The following is a 20,467-nucleotide window of genomic DNA, read 5'->3' as shown; positions in this document are numbered from 1 at the left end:
ACACCAGATGAACAAAACGAGAGCAAACTGGAGGACGGTTTCTTGGTGGAATTAAAGGGACCTAAGTCCCTCGGGGTGCTGCCCGCCGTAGCTGGGATGGCTGCTTGCAAACAGCACACAGGGATGTCAGAAGGCGTGTGGCCCTTTCAAATTAAGCTTCTCTGAAATTCTGCTTTGAAGTTTTTGCTAATCTGAGGGGTGCCGCTAATGCAATTTACACATCTTGAATAAAAAAGCAGTTCAGGATTACTGTATGTAAGAAATCAATATTCTCTCTAATAGTGTTTGCAGAGTGAATCAGTTTCCTTGGCCAAAAAAATGATGATACTCGGTGTGCTTCATACCTACATACAATATAAACTACAGACAAGCCATTTAACAAGAATAAGGCCACGGCTCTTTAAGTGATAACAGCAGTATAAAAATAATAACTACACTGACATGCTCCAGGTTCACAGGAATTACTATTCTCTCCTCAAAGTGAAATCAAACCATGCCTCTTTCCGCCCCGCCACGGACTCGGAGTCCCTGTGCTCTGCTGTAAATGACCACAGAACCCACTCAGAAAGGCTGCATGCTGTGTTTTCCTTGGCCACATCTTTAATGCAAAGGTGTGACCATCTCAGAGTCAAGGCCCAGAAGGCAGGAGGCACGCGGTGAGCTCCCGGGGCTCCTAGGCAGGTCCCTCCTGCCCTCTTATGGCCAACCAGTGTCCAGGTCTGCCGGCCCACCCTGCTTTGGGGCCGCCTGAGAGGGCCACACCCTCCAGGCACGCCAGCTCCCTGCAGGTGTGTGGGAGCCCACCCCGTGGTGAGGCCTGTTCTGCTCGCTCACCTGCCTGTCACGTCTGCTCCGTGGGGAGACAGAGACGGGAGCAGTGAGCATGCCCGGCACAAGGAGGCACCTGAGCGGCAGCCTGTCCCTCTGTTCCCCCTCCCGCTCTCTCTCCACCTCTGTCCATCTCCACTGGCTTAAGGCAGCAGCGCCCGGACAGGTCTCCCTACCTGCTTCTAGTCCCTCACTCCTGCCTCTCCCCGCTCCGTGGCCGCCAGACCGCCGCAGACACCCAGAAGCAGCGGCAGACTCAGCCCCAGAGAGGCCGAGGCTCCTGGCCCCACCCCCGCTGCGGCCTCGGCTCTACGCTCCCTTACCCAGAAAAACGCGAAAGCGACCCTAGGAAATGAAACGGAACGTTCCTGCCGTCACGGGAAAGCCTCTTAGCGAAGAAAACAAACGACCGTGAACAGAGACTTTTCCAAATGTGACTTACCAGGTGTAACGACTCAGAATGTTTGCTTTTCTACTCATTTCACTGCTAACCATGCTCAGACGTAAACTGCCTTGCCGGTAAAATAAAGTAAATACAAGCTCTTAAAACTTATAATGGCCTGCTCTTCCTTCTGGAAGACAATCAATTACAGTGCAGGAAGGAGAAAACCCTCAGCGTTCTGTCCCCACGCGGCATCAGACGGTGCGAGCAGATGTCCATTAGCCGCACGTCCTCCTCACTGTGAGCAACGGGAATTCGCTGCTGGACACTCTGCCAGGAGAGCACACGAGGGTCTGGATTTTGTGAGGGTCTTGCTCCTCACAAAATCGGTTAGGACGTAACTGTTGATTCGCTAAAAGAAACAGCTGCCTCACACAAGGATTATCTATAGGTTTCTGAAGGTATTCAGCTTAGCCAGTGGATGAACCGTGAGTCAGATTAACATCATCTTTCAGGAATATGTTAATGTTACGGGTACCGGGTCCACCAGGAGAAAATAACCTTGAGCCCAGGACAAACCGGGGAGAGTGGATGTCTGCAGTGTGGGGGCTTCCCTCAGTGGCACCCCCTACACATGCCATCGGTGGTTCAGAGAGCCGCACCCCCCCACCGTGGGGGATCCCATCTGCTACCCCGCCCTCCACGTACCAGCAAGACAGGCAGGGAGGTGGCCCTGCCCCAGCAGTCCTACCCAAGATGTTGACCTTCGGGAGAGCTGTCCATCCAGGGTTCTTGGGAACCCCTGGCAGAGGCCCCAGCTGCAATGTGGCCCATGGCTAGGGCTCCCCGTGGTCTGCACGCCTCTTGGGTGCCTGCCCTTTTCTGGGCCTGGTTCTTCAGGCTTCCTGTCAATTCTGAGAACTGTCCCATCCCCTGCCTGGGTCCTTCCCTTGGTAAGTCAGCCAGACTCAGGTGTGGAGGGTACGGCTCAGAGCCACAACTCACACCACAGGAAAACGAGAGCATGGGGTCCCTCGCCGGCACCTGCTCTTTGGAAAGGGCTGGCCACTCTTCCCTGCACAAACAGGGCGCGACCAGCAGGCAACGCGGGAAGGACCGGGTGGCCAAGTCCCGAAGGACGGCGCGGCCTCGGCCGCGCCCTCTCTGGGCTCACTCCCCTCAGGGGAGGAGCCGGCCACCAAGGCACGAGGACCACGTGGTCCTGTGGGTGGGGCCTGGGGGTGAGAAGCTGGAGCCTCCGCTCATGGCCAATGTCAACCGTGAAGGCCACTCCCCCGGCCCAACCAAGACTCCAGCGGTGCTGGCTCCTGACAGTCAAGGTGAGGAAACCGCCCATGCTGCTCTTGGGCTGCGGAACCGCTGCCTGCGCTGATGGCAGCGTTAGCGTGGTCCTGGGAGCAGCCCCCCACCCCGCCCACCCCGGGGGGGGGGCCAACGCCTGTTTCCAGACATCCCAGGGGCCCCCTGGAAGACGCCACTTAAAACAGAAGGTCCTGATTTCTAGCCAGCTCAGCCACGGCGGCGTCAGTCCTCCACAACTTCAGGACTCAAAATTACACGTTCCTGAGAGTTTCCAGACAAGGCGAAAGCACCACCTTTGGTGGGCCCGTACCGGTTCTCCTCCATCCTGTGACCCGATGGCCCGCTGCCACACCCCTCCCCAGACGGCCCCCAGGGCCACTGGCTGTCTGGGCTGGGTCATGAACTCCTCCCGGAGCTCGGAGCCAGGCGGGTGGAGACAGACAGACGGACCGTGGGCTGATGAAATCCTTTGACAGGCACTTGTCTGCGTGACCCTCACCCACCTTCCTGGCGGTTCCTGGGAGGGCGTCGTGCCTCAGACCCTCTCAGTCACCCCCATCGAGCACAGACTCTTTCTCCAGAAAAACACTCACAAGCTTCTCACGGGCCTCTTTCCTTTCAAGCCACTGGTTCCCCAGCGCCATCGGCCACTTCACAGCATGGTTGATTTGATTTGTCCCGGATCTCCATGCGGCACCAAGACCTCCGCCCACACGCTCCCTGTCCTCCGGGGCTTGGGCGTGCCCCTGCTCTTTGGGACCTCACGGGCCTCGAGCCTCGCTGGAGGGCGAGGCGCTCTCACTGGTGCGCTCCCTGCATCCGCGCTGCTCTGTCAAGGGGCTGAGCCACCACCGACCAGAAATTGGTCAGCAAGGACAAGTGCGAGCAGTGGGCACCCCGCAGAGGGGCACCCTGAATCGCAGACTCATTCAGACCCCGCAGGAGGCACTGGAAGTAAAGTGCCCGTGGTGTGGACACCACCTCAGAGGAAGAGTCTAACACTGGGACCTGGACAGAGTTTTTCTCCAAGCAGAAACTCTCTGTGGAGCCTTAAAACTACTGGACAAGATTCTCAAATCAGGAGCCACAGGCCACCGCTCCGTGACTCGACCCTCCAGGCCCTGCTGCACCCAGCCCTGGGCGTTAAGGTCCCCCTGGGCCCCTCTCGTGACGGGACGGTCTCCTATCCCTGTGAGAAGACAACCACAGGGAGAAAGCGCAGCCGCTCTTGGACCTGCTTTGCCATTACTCATTCCAGAAGAATGGCCTGCCAGCCCCTTTGGCAGGGGCAGAAGCTCGGGCTGGGGAAGCTGCCAGGGACCCTGGGGCCCGTGTCTGGGGTCAGTGCCCTCACTCCGCCCACTCAAGTGTCCCCAGCCGAGGTGACAGGCCTGTAGGAGGGTGAGCTCCGTGGGGTCTGGGGTCTGGATAGAGCAGTGCCGCGTGACGTGAGGGTGGGAAAGGAGGGAGCCCATGGAGACGGGAGCTGGGAGGGGGCAGGGAGAGGACCCTAGGAGAGGACCCCACTGCCCTGCCACCGGCCTAGAGCCAGGCCCCCGTGCTGCGGCTGGAACAGCGTGGCAGGGACCCATAGCTACAAGGCAGATGGAACTCTTTAACCGAAGTTTCACCAAGGGCAGCACTGTTGCCCGGAGGGGCAGCTGTTCGGCCACAAACCCCTGTAGAAACAGGGCCCCAGTGACGACTCCTGGCCCTGAGTCTACAAGGCAAAGTGCCGGGCACGCACGGCTGTCTCAGGCCACGTGGATGACACAGGGACCTCAGAGGGACACACGATGAATGTCCCAGGCCTGCTCGCCATGCAGGGCCTCCGGGGCAGGGCATCCTGGGGACTCCTGGCACTCGTCTGGGCTCAAATCCCAGCCCCGCACTGCCGTTCCTTGGCCCAAAGGCCCCTTCTCTGGGTGAGCCCACCACTGATCTCACGCCACGTGGCTGTCTGCAGGGAACGTCCACGGAACAGACCTGGGACAGAGCTAGTGTGCCCCCAACACCGGCGATCACTAGTGCTGCCATAGCCGTCAGCCCCCAAGGACAGGATCCTTGCGAAGGGCAAGGTGACTGTCTCAACAACGGGCCAGTGTGGGAGTCACACTCACTCTCTAATGTGTGTCCAAACCACAGGTATTTACTTCCAGGTGCCTCGGGCGGGTCTGCACGGGCCTAGCTGCTGCCAGGCCCAACTCTTTAAATGGTAGTAGGTCACCGGAAGGGGTCAGAGGTGCACACCCTGCTGCCCCGGCCCCGTCCCTGCAAGACGGAGGAAGGGGTCCCTGCGGTGTGCCCCTGGGTGCAGGAGTTCCCTGTGGCTTCTCCCGAGACCTGCATCCCAGCCCGGCCCTGACTCCAGCCATGCTGGGCCTGCCGCTCGTACCTGCCCAGAAACACTGCCCTCACCTGCAGAAGCACCCAGGTGTCCCTGCAGGCCTTCCGGGGGGACCCCCTTTCTCATACCCTGTGATTTGGAGGTGGCTGCTCCCCCGGCTCCTGGAAGGACACGGTGCCCGAGCCTGGACTGTCAGGCAGGGCAAGCCCTGGCCACAGTGCAAGGGTGGGCGAAGGCCGGCCGCCCACGCTGGCTCATCGGTGCCAAGGAGACTCGCTTGGGGGCCATGGTGGTACCTGCTGGGAAAGGCTATCTTCTGTGAGGGGCAGGGAAGGAAGGAGGGGGGCCGAGCAGCTGCTGGCGGAGCTGCAGGAGAGAGCCTGTCAGCCTGAAGGACAGAGAAGGCAGGGCCTTGATAGCGACACTGATGTCTGCATCCAGCTGTTCCCGAAACTTCAGTGACGTCAGTCATCGAGGCCCCAGTGACCTGGAATGAACCAAACTGCGTTTTCATCTCTCACAGCCCTAAGCTCTCTGCTGCCATGGAGCGGGACCCCCCCACAGGCACATGCGGTGCCACACAGCCATCCTGGGCACCGAGGTCCCTCAGGAGACAGGCGTCCGTGGGAGCAGGGATCATCCTGGACTCGGGCGCAGGCTCTGAGGCCAACCTGCCCATCGACGGCACCCTGGTGGGCAGCAGCTGCGGTGGCCACTGTGGGGTGGCTTCCCTCCACACTGACACTGAGACCGCCTCTGGCTGGGGCAGGGCTCTGGCCACATGGGGACTGGCACACTCACCAGCTCCCTAGAGGCACACACCTGGCTGGAGGTGGGGCACGCAGTGGACCTCAAACCAGACTCAGGGGCCGCACGGGGCTCAGCCCATGGGACGCTCGTTTCTCCAGGGGCTGAGCCAGCATCTCACACCCTTCGGTGGCAGGGTCACGGCTCAGGCTGCCAGACAGCCGTCCCTTTGCGGGTTTTCAGCAAGGAAACCTGCTGTGTCCGTCGGACACTCCGACCATCCAGCAAGTCCATGCCTTTCACACAGTCATGCCCCCATGCCCCACCCACCGTCCCTGCAGCCAGCAGCTCAGGGCAGTCACCCTGGTGAGCAAAGCCACACCCGGCCCTCCTAGGCCCAAACTGGACACAGCACGCAGAGCCTCACCACTCTAATGTCCAAGACGCCAAACCCTGGAAGGAAGGGTGATCCCTCTAGGACACAGCGATCGCTGCTGTGCTGGGGAAAATCCGCTGCAAAGTAAAATAACCAGGATCACGGTTGCTGCCGGCACTGCCCACCCCTTCAGCCTGTGCGTTTTGCCCAGCAAATCACAAACCACTGCTCACGAAAGCACGCTGCTCATGCAGTCCACCTGGGTGGCTACCTTCTAAGATATACCTCCTGGACACACCGCCCAGGCAGAAAGCACCCTCCGAGGACGAGGCTCGCGTGATGGTGCCCGAGCAGGTGAAGGATGGATGGCTGCAGGGAGGTGACGTCTCATCTCCGGGCCCTGCCAGAGTCAGCAGGCACGTCACCTAAACACCCGGAAAACCTCGAGATGGAAGCAGACGAGGGGCCTCCTACCAAACACAAACAGCGTGTCAGCCACGGGACAGGGGACGAAGGGGTCTGTCCACTCGGGGCAGTGAGGACGAGAAGAGGTTCCGTCCGGGTCAGGACAGTGGTCTGGGAGCATGTGCGGTGACCCTGGGTGAAGCTTAGCCACCCCCACCCCCGTCACAGCTGGGACGCACGTGACTCTAAGAAGAGAAATCAGCTTCTTCGACAGACTTGTCAGAGAGGGCACCACTGACGCAGAGATGTAGGATTCGGCTCTGCTTCCTGGCAAAGAGAAGACTGGCTCAGAAAATGCCCATCTCGTTACGGTGAGACACAGAGGAAGGCGACTGGGAAAACCGGAGACGAAGAACAGCGTTCTCCTTTCTCGCTGGTGATAGGAAGTTTAAGGGTGGATCTGTGGTGCGCAGGGAGCTCAGCTTCCCGAGCTCAAAGACCCAGCGGACTGGGCCGAGTCTTGGGCCAGCGCTGGGCTCCGTTCTGCCTGGAAAGGCCCTCCTGGGTCAGGCTGAACTTGTACAATGAAGGGAGAACATGCATTTTTAATGCTATACAGTTGGGGGTGTGGCTGTCATTTCTGACCCCTGTGACCTTTCAGGGCCGTTCACAGTCCAAGCCATCCTCAGCAAAAGTCCCCTCCCCTGATGGAGACAGAGCTTGCGTTTCCCAGAGAGGCCAGTTCACTGTGCCTCGAGGAGAGGGTCTCTGTGAAGCCCACTGAGAAGTGAGCGGTGGGCAAAGGTGCTCACGGGCTGGTGGCTTTTCCCTGGAGCGGCCTTCCGCCTGGCTGGGACTCTATGCGTCTTTCCTCCTGGGGTGACAGAGTGACACCGGTCAGGATGCTGAGTGGGCCAGGGCTGGCCACCAGCCTCAGCCATCCCTTGGACTGGTTTGCAGAAGAGACCTCAGTTCTTGCAGCCGTGCCCCCTTTTCCACCCCTTCAGTCACCGTCCTTGCTTCCTCGTGGATCTTTTCCATTTTAAAAGGAAACTTCAGCCCTGGCTGGTGTGGCTCAGTGGACAGAGCGCCAGCCGGCAAACCAAAGGGTCCCTGGTTCGATTCCCAGTCAGGGCACATGCCTGGGTTGCAGGCCAGTTCCCAGCAGGGGACGCACGAGAGGCAACCATACATTGATGGTTCTCTTCCTCTCTTTCTCCCTCCCTCCCTTCTCCTCTCTCTAAAAGTAAATAAATAAAAATCCTTAAAAAATCAAAGGAAACTTTAAATGTGGTTCTCCAGGCTAGACTGAGGTCTTTGAAGGCAAATGCCATGGGTGCCACAGAGAGAGCAGGATGCCTCCCAGCCTGTGCCCGTCACCGGCCCGCGGTGACTGTGTGAAGTTCCGTGGGCCCAATCCCACCACACGTCCCACGAGCAAGCTTCTTGGACGACAACGGCCGTCGTTAAAGGAGTCTTCCCGTGCTCTCGTATCAGGAATACTGCCCAACCCCCACGCAGGTGCGTGGTAAACCGATTTTAACATAAACAAAGGTGAGCTGTTGGCACAGGGTGGCACAAACGTTGTCACTGCCAGTCTCGGGGTGGGCTTACCAGGACAGGATCTCCCCACAGAGCCAACTGCCTGCGTGTGGCATCTCCGCTCGGCTCCCACCCCAAGTCAGCCCCAAACCTGGGTCATCGGCGTCCTTTAAACCTGTGCCTGCTCCCGGTGCGTGCCCATCTCCCTGGCGGAGAACGCAGGGCCTTCAGTAGATGAGACTCTCTGGAGACGATTTAAAACCAAAGCTGTGCACCCAGGTATTTCCTGCATGATGAACCCACAGCCTTTCTTACGACCTCAGAGGGGCCCACGGCCTCTATTGGGTCCAGACCAGCCGGCCCCCAGACAGCACCAGACTCCCACGGGCGTTTAGAGGACCCCTCCACCTCCCTGGTCCCCTCATCTCCATCCCGGGCTCCTGCTCCACCCAGACTCCTGATCTTCCCCAGGCGGGTCGTGCTACTGGCACTGCTGAGCAAGTGCGAGGAAGCCCCCTGTCTGGAATGTTCTAGCCCTGCTGGCTGACAAGACAACATCGGGAGAACCCAGCCTCTCCATCTGGTGCAGCCCTTCCAGGCCCCTCCCTCTCCCGTCAGCAGCCCCGCCCACCCCTGCAGCTGGCATCATAATTAACGCACCCTGGAAGTGACAAAGTCTGCCCTCCCAAAGGGCCCGGGGCACCCACAGGACAGCGCGTGACTTCTTTTTGGTAATTTCAGTGGTCGACACGGTGGATGTATGATGTATGCCGTAGGTACTCAATTCAAGTGTAACATTTCCATTTCCTCCAAAATGATCTCACAGACTCTTTTAAACGCTCCCCACGTTTGATGAAAGCCAAGAAATATCCTTTGAAAGAATATTGTTGGCAAGCTACAGCTAGGCCTACCTTGGCACAGCGCAATGCAAAAATGATTACATCTCAGGCACTCTCGTTTCTGTATTACATCGGGCCAAAACCGGGACTTTGCTCAGAGGAACGTAGATGGGCAGACTGAAACTACCTCCGACAGACGACCGAACTCGAGCCGATGTTTGCAGCCCCGGCAGAAGGCGATCCATGGGGTTGCTGGTGCTCAAACACAGCCCGGGGCTACGGGAGAGAGAAGGCTGCGTCCGCCGCTCTTCGGAACCGAGGCAGGGTTCGGCAGCCGAGGATTTCTGCATCTTGTACTAAAATACGCAGCTGTTGGTGAAACTGAGGCCCCTCGAGAGGCAGAAAAAGCACAGGCCAGAAAACCAGCGCTGCGGGCAAGCGGTGACTTCAGTAGCAACAGCGCGGGCTTCGCAATGACCTGACGTAACGCGGCCGCAAAGGAAAGTGTCTTTTTGGGCGGCGAGCTGAAGAGAGCAGGGTGGGTTGAAGCAGATTCGCTTCCCAAATGTAAGAGGTCAGGCCTTGTGTTATTTTTGGAAGGGCGTTCGCGTGTTTTCCAGTCGTTACAGCCAGTGCCCTGGGGTGACCTTTTGTTCCCCAGAACTGAGTTACTGTAAGTCCTGGGAACCCTTGGATGTAGCGAAAGGGCACCAACATTCTGGCATTTTGTTCATTCACACTGACACCGCACTGCTACCCCCCCACCCGCCTCACTGCTGCCGCCACTAACACCCGTCATCGTGAGAGAATTTCTGTGTCGGAGACTCGGGAGGGTCTGGTGCTGAGTGCCACTCCACCCATTGACATAAGCAAGCACACGCCACTCCTCTGCTCTCTGAAACTGTCCCAGGCCACGCAGGGGCCCAGGGCCCAGAAATCCATCCTGGGCTCAAAGGGAGTTTGGGGTGATGAGGACTCGACCTAGAAGCTTGAGCAAAGTCACTGGGGCTGGAGGGCCTGCAGCAGGAGCTAGGGCTGGTGACGGACGCTCTCACAGCCCGTGCGACTGCGGGACCCCTACAGTCAGGCCTCCACATTTGCCATAAAGCTCCACGGGTCCAGCGTCCCTTCCCCTGGACCTCCTTTTCCTCCTGTAAATACCCGCCCCTTGGCCCCAGGCCAGGGCGTGAGCATCTTTTTCCCCAGTAAACCCTTTTTGGGGATGAAACACCTAGTCGATGTTACTTCCAATCGACAGAGTCCTCTCCAGGGGATAGACACTGGGAGGTGGGATTTCAGCATCCGAGAGGCTCGGTCAGTCAGTCTCTCTCTCTGTGTGTCTGTCTCCCCCACACCCCCCATCCCTCCTCCTCCCTGTCTCTGCCTGTCTGCCCACCCCCATCTCTCTGTCTCTTCCCCGTCTGCCTGTCTGTCTGTGTGTCCCTCTGTCCCCCCACCTCTTCCACCCATCCTCTACTCTCTCTTCCTCGTGCAGAGCAGTGCGGAGCTGGGCTGGAGATGGAGGGGATCGGAGAGGAGCCAGACCATTTGCAGGAAGAGGTCTGCGCTGAAAACCAACCTCTTATCTGACTTCCTTGGCAGGTCTTTCTGGAATCCACAAAACGTGCTGAGCCTCCTGTGGGGGGCGTTTACTGTACCACCCCCCACTCCTAAAGACCCTCTGTCTCATCTCAGAAACGCCCAGCCTTTCCTGGCAGATGTGCTCCGTAACGCGTGGATCACTGCCGCATGGCTCAGGGCCGCCAGTCCTGGGACAAACTGGGGTGAGGAACCTGTCCACTGGTGTCCCAAGGCCCCTCTGAGCCCTGCTCCTGCTCTGACCCCTGGACCCTTCATCCTCGGGCCCCAGCAGGAAGTGAGGTGACACCAGACTCAGACACAAGCACCCCTGTAGGACAGCCCTTCTCAGAGATGGATTTCCACCTATGCTCCTATCTCAAACAACAGAATAAAAGTGTTACCCCACACCTAGAATCCAGACACACAGACCAGGGGGGAGGTGGGGGGAGGCTCCAGGACCTGAAATCACGCAGGTGCCTGTCTACCCTCGAGGCTGGCCCCTCAGAGCTGAGCAGAAAGGAAGGTGGAGCTCCAAGAGTTAACGAGGATCCTGCCGGGACAGGCACTTCCACGTGCCCGGGCTGCGCCCAAGCCTCTAAGGACACTGGGGCGTTGTTGGCACAGGAGCCGGGGCCGAGCCTGCAGAGAGGAGGCTGAACTCCGCTGGGTGGACCCACAGGAGTCCCATTCCAGAGCTTCCAGAAAGCACACGGCTCTTCTGGAGGGCCGGTGAGACTGGAAATGCTCAGTGCCACGGTCACGTACGGTAACACGCTGTAATCAAGTAGCTGTGAGAGAGGACATTCAGGAATCTCGGTGAAGAAGAAAAATGGAACTAATTTTCTCCCCAGTACAAAAACTAGAGACTAAGGCCCAGCTGGGAACGTCCAAAGAGATGGAAGGACATTAACCACCGAACTACTATATGCATTCACAGGGTAGGAGATTCAGCGACTCGCCCTGGGGACAGAGCACAAGTGGAAGAGGACAAATCAGCACGTGGGCCACCGGTGCCTCGGACTCTGATCCTGCTCCCTCGGCTCCTGGTGCAAGAGCCCAAGGCCTGGGTCTCCACGTACCACCTGCCGCAATGCAGCCACCTATGGCCCTGTCTGGGAAGGGGCATTGTCCCCTTTAGGGTGGGGAATTAGAACTGCGCTTGGTTATCTGATTCACCATGTAGTAATGGGCTGTGTTCATTGGAAACTGTGGGTTACATTTGAAATGTTTGAAAATAGACATCCTTCAAAAATATTTGTTTGGCCCTGACCAGGGTGGCTCGGTCAGTTGGAGCATTGTGCCATGAACGGAAGGGTCATGGGTTCAATTCCCAGTCTGGGCACATGCCTAGGTTGAGGGTTCGGTCCCCAGTCAGGGAGGCAGCTGGTGGAAGTTTCTCTCTCACATCGATATTTCTCTCCCTTCCTTCCTTGCCTGCTCTCTAAAATCAGTGGGCGTGTCCTTGGGGGAGGGCAAACGAAAAGGTCCCCATTTCCCAGGGAACCAATCTAAAAGGACATGGGCATTGTTTTCAGGAAACACGTGGTGAGTGTTTTTTATTTCATGAGCGTAATCAGCCCCTTTGAAGTGTTTGTGCAGTTGAAGGAGACAGGAGGCCCACACTTCTGGCTGCGAGCCGGCTTCTGCGGAGTTCAAAGGGGCTGTGAGCCATTTCAAAGCTCCCTAGCACCGCACCTGGACAGGCGGGCCTGGAGAGACGGGCCTGGACAGACCAGGTTTGGGAGCCAGCCCTGAACCGCCGGAGCCTGTGAACTGCCGTGAGAACCAGAGAAGTTTGAACAAATGAACAAAACCCATATTGAGGGGTAGAGGCCTTTTGCATGGCATCCGGACTGCTAGGTCAATTCCGCATGTCATGGCATGCTAGGTCACTTTAGACAGACCACGGCATTTGGGTCTAGCAGGGGCCAGACGAAAAGGAAGCTGGCTCGGTACTCCTCCAGGCAGGGATCTCCCAGCCCCACCTCACAGCTGCGTCTGCTGGAGGCCACAGGACCAGTGCAGCTCACCCAGAGCCCCTTCCCTCAGTGGGTAGGGGGCTGACCCGACACCCCGACCACCCAGCATTTTACCTGGAACTCTGGGTTTGGAGAAAAGTGCAAGTGGCAAAACAGGAAGTTCGCCCTCCAAAGGAAACATTTGGTTCGTCTGGGGTCAGCATCTGAAAGTGCCCAGGAGCCTCATCTCACTGCAGGTGACCGGGTCGGCACCCAGGGCAGAGAGAGGAATGTGGCCTGTGGTCCGAGCCCAGGAGAGCCAGGGGTTCCGCTGTGCACAGAGCCCCAGCACTGCCTGGACAAGCCATGGCACAGGCGACATCAGTCAGCCCACCGGAGTGGGCGTGAGTGGGCTCAGAGGTGACCGTACCTCTCTCTTTTCAGTGCTAAGGAGCATGAGGCGCCGAGGAGTTCAGGGCGGTCTGCAGCTCTGCAGCCTTTATGGCCCAGTCTGGTGGCCATCCCATGGACCGTGGGTTCCCATGGCTGGTGTGAGCCCACACTGCCCCCGGTGCTGGGGCTGGCTCCCTCTGGTGCCTCCTGGCACAGACCCTCGTTCAATGCAGCCCAGGAGCCCAAGGTGAAGGGCATGGATGCTTGTGTCTGTGCCTCATCAGCCCCTCCAACTCTGAAGAGTCAACAGTGCGTGTCAAGGAATGGACTTGTTTGCAGGGCACAGCTAAGCGGTAACCTCATGAGATTGAAATAATTAGTTGTGCAAAATTTGCATAATCTTTCAAATTATGCTGCAAAAAAATAAAGTGACCTAGCAGGCCCTGCCATGCCCTGTGGGATTGACCTAGCAGTCTGGGTGTCATGCAAAAGGCCTCTACCCCTCAACACGGGTTTTAGCTTTGCTCGTTTACTTGTTCCAAATTCTCTGGTTCCCACTGCAGTTCGGTGGGAACTGAACACCAAATTCTCTGGCGTTTCAGGGCTGTGCTCACTGTGGTTCGCTGAGCGCCAGGCGGGTGCCTCAGCCTTGCTATGTGTCATTGGCCACTCTCCCAGCAGCCCTGGGAGGTGCAGATTATCGCTCAGGTAGCAGAGAGGATGACACTGAGGCACGGATCCTGAGTGGCTTAGCCCAAGTCACAGGGAGCCAGGATTCCGAACCCCAAGCCCAGACCCCCAGAGACACACCTTCCATCCTTAAAGCACTGGCCACGTGGGCGAGGAGAGAAACCATTTGAACAAGTCCACTGGGAGTCAAAATAGAACTGGTGGGGGCTCCAGGACAGACACAAAAAGGAACTAAAGGCAGAGGGATTTTCTTAGGCCAAACAGGGGCAGGGGTGGGGATCAGGAAGCTTGTGGGGACTGAGACCTTTGAAGTGGGCCTGGGGCCACGAGTAGAGGTCCCTAAGTTGGAGATAAAGGGCGAGGAGGCTCAGAGCAGGGGGCTGAGCAGGCTCCACCCCTGAAGATCTATCAGGGTGTCTCCGGAGTGTACCAGGCCATGGCTCACTAGGAGATAGCACGCCTAAAGCCTGGAGATGCCCTTGGAACAGCCAGTGTTTCCCTGGTGATAATCACACGTGAGAAGGCCAGTCTTTATCGTTTCGGATACATTTGTTCCTGTTTTGACAGCAGAACCTGGGTAAGGACAACTCAAATGTTATAAATGAAAAAAAAAAAGACGCATGGAGGAGAGGAGGGGAGGGTGCACGCACTGCTTCCAAACCCGCCTCCGTCGGAGGTCCCTGGGGACTGTGCGGTCCCGCGCAGACCCGTGTGGCAGACCCGTGTGGCCTCTCCCGAGGAGCGGCACTGCAACCGGAGACGGACCTCCCTCACAGCTCCATGATGCCGTGCAACCCACCACCCCAGCGAAAACGGATGGGTGCCCCCAACAACACTGACACCCACTAAAAATACACCAGCTCATCTGCTCCGGCAGATGCACCCCTAAAATGTCTCACGTCCTCGCTCCATCATCTGCCCGAGGACAGCTGCCACGTGCCCACTGTCAGCAGGCCCTTGGCTGGGCGCTGAGGACACAGCCAGTCCTTAGGGGAACTACAGGCCGGCGTGTCTTCTTCACACAGCAGGCTGCAAGCCGGTACCTCAGGTAGATAAAGAAAATACTGGGGGAATGTAGGGCTGTGCAGGTGGAGGCCACAAAGCTGATTTGCACCCCGTTGAATTGGGCGCCTTTGGTATCCCAGGAGGGACACGGGGGAGGCAGCAGCTGGACAGGAGACTTGCAGGTCTGGGCCAGAAGTGCGCCTTGGACTTGGGAGCAGGGAATTCTGGGGGAAGGGGCACCTGGACAGTAGTGGTGGTGGGGACAGAGCCAGGAGGACTGGTGGGGGCATCGTTTGGGGGGGGCAACTGAAATTCACACTTCAGCTCCATTACTAACCCTTGTCAATGACAGCTTCATTTCAACACGGCACCCATGCACCCCATCCGCACTCCCATGCTCCCTGCAGCCCCTCTCAGGGTTGAGGGACTCTCATGTGAACCCTGAGTCAGTCCTTCCAGCTTCCGGGGAGACACTGGCCCAGGGAGCGCATCTGTCAGCCAGCTGTCCCTGCACAGGGGTGAGAAGTGGCCTCTGTGGTTGTGGTCTTAAACCTAAAAACGTCTGGATTCCTCCGACAACCGGCCTTCTGAGACAAATCTAGTCCCTACCTCACGTGGACACAGGGAGAGCCGGGTTTGGAGGAGCAAGGGTGCTGACTCAAGGGTGTCACCAACTCTATCAAGGAAGACCTCTGCCCCCCCCACCCCCCATCACAGTCAGAGGCAGGGCCACCACGTGACCTTCTCACTGACAGCACAGCCCCCACCACATGGGCTGGCAGTAAACACAGGGCCTCTTGCTCCCCGAAGGCTGGGGTCCTTTGCTCAGGAAGTTCAGACCCCTCCCCTATTCTCACACAGAGCTCCGCCCCATCCCAGCCTGGGCCACCCACATGTACCCCAACACTTCTGCCCTCCTTTGGCTTAGTGCACCGGCTTTAGAACAGCAACCCCCACCCCCACCCCCAACACACAGTTTAAACAGGCACGGGTCTTTATTTTCAGAGACGTAAGTTCACCCACTTTGGGGACACAGAAATGCCCAGGCACCCTGGGTCAAAGGGCACCCGAGGTCGGGAGCAGAGGGCCCTGGACATGACGACTGGAAAACACAGGAGCATCCTCTGCTGGTGAGCAACCACCTCCCACTCCAAAGTACATGGAAGCCCAGAGGCCCACTCTCCTTTCCTTGGTTCCGGGGCGCGGGCTCTGAGAGAGCCCTCACCTAAGGCAGTCAGTGTCACCGTCTGACCTTTCTAGAAAGGCCTGCCTGGCCAGGAAAAAATTTAGGTCAGACCAGCAGGTCACGCAGGGCTTGGCTCTGCCTCTCCACCCTGTGGGCTACGGTCGGGCTTCCCCAGATGGTTCTCAGGAGTCGGCAGGCTTGGCACCTACCGACCGAGCAGCCACAGGTCACCCCGGCCGAGGCTGTAAATCGTGGCAGTCTGCCTGAGCCAGCCGGGCCTGTTTCCTCCCGCAGCCCCCAGCTGCACCCGGCTTGGCTCCCCCGCCCGCCCGGGAGGGCACGGGGCGCGGGACCACCGGGCATCATCCCAGCTGCCGCTCCCGCCCCTCCGGAGTTGGCGCAACTCCGAGCCACTTTCTCAAAAGGCTCCTGTCCCGATCCCGGCGAGCGCGCAGCCCCAACACACCAGCAGGCATCCCCGCTCGTCTCTCCCGCTTCCACTCACGTCCCTGTCGCCGTCCCCCTGGCACCGCTGCCACCGGCAGACACACGCTCTGCCGGCCCCTTTACCCAGAGCCAGCGCGAGAGCTGCCGGTGTGTCGCCAAGTTGGGCTGCGGGCTCCGGGGGCCGATGCCCCGGGTCGCGCCGTCCCCGGCCGCCGGAACCCGGCGCGCCGCGGGCCCGCAGGGACCCAGCTCAGGGGCCCGACACCCCGGCGCGGCCCCTCCCTCCCGCGGCGACGGCCGAGGCGGCGTCCCCGGCCTGTTCCGGCCGCCTGGGGCGCACCGCCACTGGGAGGGGCGCACCCGCCCCGCCCGCACCCCGCCCGCACCCCGCGCGCGCGCTCACCTCGGGGGGGCCGGTGCCGGGGTGCCGATCCCGCGGCCGCGGCGACTCCGCATCTCCCGGGCGCTCGCCCGCCGCCCTCTGGGGAGCCCTTCTGGCCCCGCCGGGCGCAAAGAAGGGTCGCGAGGACGCGCAAAGGCCGCGCGCTCGGGGCGCCGCCTCCCTCCGTCCGCACCCTTGCAGCCTGCCTCCCGCAGCCGAGCAGGAAATTTGTCCGGCCGGTCCCGCCGCCTCCTCAGCTCGGGCTCGGGCTCGGGCTCCGGCTGGGGCTCGGTGGCGGGGGCGGGGGCCCGGCTCTGCGAGGAGCGGGGGCGACGCCTAGTGTCCGGCTCCGGGAGCGCAGCCGGGCGCCCGCCCCACCTGCTGCCTGAGGCCTGAGGCACCCAGCCACCCTAGAGGTCCCTTACCCAGACTGGTTCACCTTCCCGGAGACCCTAGCCAGGGCCCCACTGCCCAGCCCCAGGAGTGCAAGGAGGTAGGCAAGGTGTGACAGGCACTCTTCCAAGCGGGGAAAGGCCCTTCCCACCCAGCCGTGGCTCTAGGCACCAGGAAGTGGCTGGGCAGGGGTCTTGCAGTCAGTACAGGGCACCCCAGCCGGCCACTGATTGACAGAAGTCGGGAGACAGTGAACTCTCCCAAGTCTGTGTCCCCTCCGAATAAGGGTGCCCACTTGTGGACGTTGAAAAGGGCTGCCTTGTCATTAAGGCTATCTATATCTGGCAAAGTGAAACGCACCTGTTGTGTCCTGTGATGGCTCCCCAGGTGGTCCCCTGTAAGCTGTTTGGGAGGCATTAGGGCGAGGGAGACGCCAGCAGAAGGGTAGAGAGGGTACGAGCTGTGCCTCCTGCAGCCTGGGCCGGCGGGAGGCCTGGCTGAGCTCAGGAGGGACATTATTGCCTCTCTTTCGCAGGAGCCTCACTCATTAGGGCTTGGCAGTTAGGTTGTTACCATGCCTTGGATCACTAGCCAGCAGACAATTCCTGGGACACCTGGGGACAGAGCCGCACACCCCAAAGACAAGAGCAATGGGCACCGACTGGCTGAGACCACCACAGATGACCTGTCCTGGGTGCCATGTCCTTTCCACGGGGTGTAAAGAGCCCAGGAACCTGTGGAGAACCCGAAGGCAACCTCCCTCCCCCGGGCCTGCTGTCCCCGGGGGTTCTTGTCCAGCTCCAGGGCTTCGAACACTGCCCACCCGCAGGGAACCCAGAAAACATGGCCCCCGGGACTCCTGGCCAGGCGCCAGCCCTGCTGGCTGTCTCTGAGGTGCAGGCCCAGGTCCTGCTCTCTGGCTCAGCTTCAGCGCAGGCCCCTCCCGCCCCCGCCTCGCGGCGGCCTCTGAGCAGGCTCGAAGCCCCCTGCCGTCCAGCTGCCCGGGGCCCTGGGACGTGCGCCCTTCTCTCCGGCCCACTGCCTTCCTCTCTCTGCTGCCTGCCGCGGACCCCCAGTGTTGGAGTCAGACTCCCAAACGGTCCCTTCGCCACACACCATCGGAGGACCCTCAAAACGAAACTGTGTCAGGCCAGTCCCCTGCCCCAGAGCCATCCTTCAGAGCAGAACCCCGACTCCAGAGGGGCAGCACCTGACAGCTCCGCTGCTCCTGAGCCTCCGCCCAGCCCTTTGAACCTTCCCTGGGCGGCAGAGACAAGCATGTTCCAGCAGGGGTCGGCGTGGAGGGTGGGGAAGGGGGGTCATCCCCCCTGTACCTGCCCCCACCTTCTTATAGACCCTCTGGACTCTCTCAAGGTGTTTTCACCTCTTTGGTGCCCACCCACCCCACCCCCTTCTGCCTCTCCCTCAGCGCTGTGCGCTCCCAGACTCAACCCCCCACCTGGCCGCCACCTCTCCTCCGTCACCTCTCCGTCTAGAGCTTTGGACCCAATGCCCAGAGCCAGGAGGGGCTCTGGGAGAGCATGTGGGCTGACAGATGAGAGGAGGAGGGGCCCGACCGACAGCGCCAGGCAGCCCTGTCTCCCTGGAGCCCCGCGGGGCAGGCAGCCCCCTCTGAGCAGCCCCCATAGATCTCCTGGGTTGGGGGACCAGGCAGCCCAGTGACGTCACCCAACTCTGGATTTCCCAGCGGAGACCTGCAGGGCCAGGCTTCTGAAGGTGAAGGGGCTCTTTTCAAAGCTCCGAGGAGCACAGTTCTGCCTGTTAGCCCTACAGGGACCCAGGAGAGAGAGACAAGTTGCCCCTGTCAGGCATCTGCTACTGGGAAGTCAGCAGCCCTGGTAACACCACGAGGGGCAGGTGGCTCTTCTCTCCTGGTAATGTCCTCTCTGTGGGACCCCAGAGGTTCCCCCAGGAATTAGCACTGTCCCTCAACTTTATCTAATGTCTAAGGACATTCGTCCTTGTCACACAAAAGCAGAGTTATGTTGATTTCCATACGGAGCCCTGGATCCTTCTCAAGCTCAAGGCCCCTTGCTAACATCAGGGCATTTCCCTTTCCCCATCCTGGGCTTTGAGGACCTCCCCCAACCTCCAGCCCCTCGCCCTTCAGGAGCCCGGGACTCAGCACTCATTCAATCTGCAGCTTCCTCTCCAGGCCTGGACGCCCCATCGAACCCCATCCTAGCCTGGCTCTGCCACAGTCCCCGCCTGGTGGCTCTTCACCAAGCCCTGCGACTTCTTCCCTGTGAAGTGCAGCTCAGCCGTTCTTGCTCCTCGTGCCTCCAGGGCTCAGTGTCAATTAAAATTAAAATGCTCAGGCCAGAAACGCTCTCTGGGAGGCTGAGCCAAAGTCACATTGGTTGGCAGAAAGCGGGCAGGACAAGAGCACTGACGCGCCCCTATTCTCGGGGACACGGGCAGGTGTGGTGAGTGACGGGCCACGGGGCGTGGCAAGCAAGGAAAAGCTGACGTCAGGGCCTGTCCCCACAAAGAGGAAACGCAGAATGACCTGTCTGGTCTCCAGAACGTGCCCGAACGAATGGCTCTAACAACGGGCTCGGAACGTCCGAGTTTTACCTTACTGGTTTTCAGTGCTGTTCCCCTTTCCCCAGTTATGCCCAGGCGTGAGCAGCCATTAACCCGTGAGGAAAAGAGGACAGGCCTGGTGACAGTGGATTCCCGACGCGCCTCGGGACAGCAAAGACTGCTCTTCTCCTCTGGGTCCTCACGGCATTTTAACTCTTGCTTCTCCTTCTTGGGCTCCTGCCCACCCCCGAGAATGCACGGGTGTTATGCGGACCCTAACCGTGCAGTTAGAGGAAGAAAGACAAACGCCACTAGCAAACGCCATGTCCTGGTCACCTCGCAAGACACTGCCATCAGCCTAGAGTGTTGCCTCAGGTGCCTCCCCCCAGGGCCCTCCCTCCTGGCGCTGTTGGGACGTCTGTTCCTCTCCGTCTCTGTCACCTTGGAAGTGGCAGCATCAGCTCCTTTGTTTCCAGTTTCTTCCACGCGGCCAAGCCCGTGTGAGACTCATGTTTTATTACCTCTGTCGATAGTTTAGGTGATACATCTTTTTTTCTGTAGTTGCTTTCAAAATTTTCTCCTTATCGTTGCTTTTTAAATATAAATTTGATTAAAATGTGTTATTAGTGTGGTTCTCTTTGTGTCTACCATACTTGGAATCCGCTGTGCTTCTTGCTTTACTGATCTGTACTTTCCTTCAAGTTTGGAAATTTGTCAGCCATAGGGTCTTCAGAATATCGTCCACCTTCTCCCATTTCTGGGACTTCAATGAAACATCTCTGATGTCACCTAATAGTGACCCACGGGTCACTGGGGCTTTTTAAACTTTTAAGACTTTTGTGTTCTCTGTTTCAGTTTTCATCATTTTTATGGCCAAATGGACTGGTTTTTCTTTTTCTTCTATAGTGCTTAATTTTCTGTTAAGTCCATCTTATGGTGAAAATTCTCACCATAAGAAAAAGACTGTAATTATGTATGGTGACTAGACGTCTCACGGCACTCACTTCAGTGGGTGCAGATATCAGATCATCACGTTTTACACCTGAAACGGATGATCCACGTAAATTGAACCTCGGTTTTAACAATCACTGAGTCT

General features: G+C 59.0%; 1 protein-coding gene across 3 annotated transcripts in view; it reads right to left on the bottom strand.

Moving 5' to 3' along the window:
• PTPRE (protein tyrosine phosphatase receptor type E) overlaps positions 1-16,710 on the bottom strand; it is a 120,808-nt gene extending 104,098 nt beyond the window's left edge. For 2 of the 3 annotated variants that reach the window (XM_037051199.1, XM_037051201.1), the window contains exon 1: positions 16,453-16,709. The gene's annotated coding sequence lies outside the window, so the exon portion shown is untranslated. Of the gene's footprint in view, positions 1-16,452 lie in introns of all 3 variants that reach the window. The other variant, XM_037051204.1, reaches the window with a different exon arrangement.
• Between the last annotated feature and the right edge of the window lie 3,757 nt (positions 16,711-20,467).

The sequence above is a fragment of the Sturnira hondurensis genome, unplaced genomic scaffold (genome assembly GCF_014824575.4).
Source record: "Sturnira hondurensis isolate 20B ecotype Veracruz unplaced genomic scaffold, ASM1482457v3 Scaffold0007208, whole genome shotgun sequence".
Taxonomy (NCBI): Eukaryota; Metazoa; Chordata; class Mammalia; order Chiroptera; family Phyllostomidae; genus Sturnira; species Sturnira hondurensis.
The sequence above is the reverse complement of the archived record's forward strand: the minus strand, read 5'-3'. Positions and strand labels throughout refer to the sequence as shown.